This window comes from Gossypium raimondii, chromosome 5 (assembly GCF_025698545.1).
Source record: "Gossypium raimondii isolate GPD5lz chromosome 5, ASM2569854v1, whole genome shotgun sequence".
Classification (NCBI taxonomy): Eukaryota; Viridiplantae; Streptophyta; class Magnoliopsida; order Malvales; family Malvaceae; genus Gossypium; species Gossypium raimondii.
This window is the reverse complement of record NC_068569.1, coordinates 41,904,379-41,907,175: the sequence shown is the minus strand read 5'-3', so window position 1 is coordinate 41,907,175 and position 2,797 is coordinate 41,904,379. Positions and strand designations below refer to the sequence as shown.

At 37.4% G+C, this 2,797-nt stretch overlaps 1 non-coding gene across 1 annotated transcript; it reads left to right on the top strand.

Moving 5' to 3' along the window:
* Positions 1–2,185: 2,185 nt before the first annotated feature.
* LOC128041425 (small nucleolar RNA R71) lies at positions 2,186–2,292 on the top strand. Its single transcript, XR_008196447.1, has one exon. It is a non-coding gene; the product is annotated as a small nucleolar RNA R71 (small nucleolar RNA).
* The last annotated feature ends 505 nt before the right edge of the window (positions 2,293–2,797 follow it).

The following is a 2,797-nucleotide window of genomic DNA, read 5'->3' as shown; positions in this document are numbered from 1 at the left end:
CACGGCCGTGTCGCTTGCCCATGTAACTTTTTGACTTTGAATAAAATCAAAAAGAGTAGCTTTAGAGTTCACATGGCGTAGGACATGCCCGTGTGTCCAGGCCGTGTGTGCCACACGGTTGTGTTGCATGGTCGTCTGGACTAATTTATACCGTGTAACCTTTGAATTTTTTAAAAAAATTAAGTCTCAGGATCCACACGGCCAAGGACACACCCATGTGTCCAGGCTGTGTAGGTCACATGGCCATGTCCCCAGGCCTTGTAACTCACTATCGAACCCCTTATTGTGCACACGGCCTAGGACATGACCGTGTGTCCAGGTTATGTGGGTCAAAAAACATTTTCAATTTAGTTTGAAAATTAATTAGTTCTAAAATAAAATGAAATAAAATTAAAATAATTAGCAGTGTTGACACTCGGGTTGCCTCCCAAGAAGCGCTTATCTAAAGTCTAAGCTCGACTTACTTGCGCACACAATTACGGTGGTTTGTGGTGCTGAAGCACCCCTCTCTCGTACTCAATTCTATTATCAAAACAACGTTTAAGACGAGTACTATTTACCTTAAATGTGCCAAATTCAGAATGAGTTACCTCGACTGTACCGTAGGGAAAGACATTCAGTACCATACATAGGGTTGATCCGTTTGCATCAAGCTCTGAAGTGGCAATTCATGGATCAACTTTGTCTAGCAGTACCTTGTCCCCAACCTTAAATTGGTTCATCATGTTCTTATTCTCATCATAGTGTCGCTCTGGCTTTTCATCGTGCTTTTTCGGTTTCTCCTTGACATGTGTCTGCCATTCATCTAGTTCATCAATTTGTAAAATTTGTTCTTCATAAGTCGTTCTGTTTCTGTCGCATGGAATGAATTGTGGCTCCATTACATTTTTTCGAGGGGTTTCCTGCAAAGAAGGTTGACTCACATGGTTACTCACATTAACAGCACTTGTAAAATCATCTCGATCACTATATTTTTTAACAGAATCACGAGCTTGGAGAGTAATCTTTTTGTCACCTACACGAAGTACTAATTCACCCATACCAACATCAATTATAGTTCTAGCAGTTGCTAAAAAGGACCGACCTAAAATTAAAGTTACCTCACTATCCTCATCCATGTCTAAAGCAACAAAATCAACTAGGAATAAGAAGTTATAAATTTTTACAAGAACATATTCAATAATACCTTTGAGAAACCTAATGGTTCTATCTACTAATTGAATACTCATCCTAGTTTGTTTGGGTTTCCCACGAGCTAATTTCTTGAACATTTTATAGGGCATGACGTTAATACCAGCCCCTAAATCAGCTAAAGCATTATTAATATTCAAACTACCAATTAAGCAAGGAATAGTAAAACTCCCTAGATCTTTTAATATGTTAGGCAGTTTATTTTACACTATGGCCAAACAAATTGCATTAGTCGACGAATCATCTAACTTCCTTTTGTTTGCCAAAAGCTTCTTTAAAAATTTGACGTAATTAGGCATCTGTGATAGAGCTTCAATAAACGGTAAGTTAATATGTAATTTTTTCAGAAGTTTAAGAAATTCACCAAATTGTTCATTCGTGCGGTCTCTCTTCTTCGCTTTAGAATATAGAACTCGAGCTTTATATTCTTTGGCAACCGACTTTTTCTCTTTCTAGCTTACCTTAAACTTATTGTTGTTTACCATAATATCGTACCTCAGTTCTTGTTCAGATCCAACTAACCCTTCTTCATCTCGAATAGTAATTACATGAAGCTGCTCCATTGGGTTAGTTTCGGTATTGCTAGGCAAACTACCTTGTGGTCGTTCTGAAATTAGCTTAGCCAACTGACCTATTTATTTCTCGAGCCCTTGAATCAATGCTTGTTGATTTTTCAATACTGTCTCAATGTTTTGAAAGCGGGTTTCTGACGTCAAGATAAACTTCGTCAACATCTTCGGCTGCTTTCTAATTTAACAGTTCTACTTGATTTGATAACATGGTGACCGCATCTAAGTTAAAAACAATGACTGCTTTCATCAGCTTCGTCCTCATGACTTGCCATTGATAATTATTCAGTGCCACATCCTTTATAAATTCATAAGCTGTTTCGGGTGTTTTATTAATCAGAGTTCCACCGACTGTTGCATCAATTAACTGCCTCTTTGAAGGATTCAAACCATTGTAGAAGGTTTGAACTTGTAGCCATAGAGGTAACACATGGTGAGGGCACCTTCTCAATAAATCCTTATATCTCTCCCATGCATCATATAACGTCTCTAAATCGATCTGTACAAAGGAAGAGATGTTGTTCATCAACTTGGCTGTCTTAGCCGGTGGGAAGTACTTCAGAAAAAACTTTCCATCATTTGAGCCCATGTGGTGACAGAACCTCGTGGTAAAGAATTCAACCACTGTTTAGCTTAATTTCTCAACTAGAAAGGGAATAACCTTAGGCGAATGGCGTCGTCAGTGATGCCAGTTATCTTGAAAGTATCGCAGATTTTAAGAAAATTAGCCAAATGAGTTTTTGGATCTTCGTCTTGTAAACCATCGAACTAAAAAAATTGTTGTATCATCTGATTAGTGTTAGACTTCAATTTGAAATTATTTTCAGCATGGTGGGTTGTACAATACCCTGGAAATAATCCACCTAGACTTCATCTATTATTATGAATATGAATTAAATGATTTATTCACTTGTTTCTTGATTAGTAGAAATCCCTAAATCATGTTAATAGCTCTTTCGAGGGTAAGAAACATTGACTCTAGGTTGATTAATTGAAATCTCTTTCTAACTAAAACCCTTATAGTCGTATTAACTCGA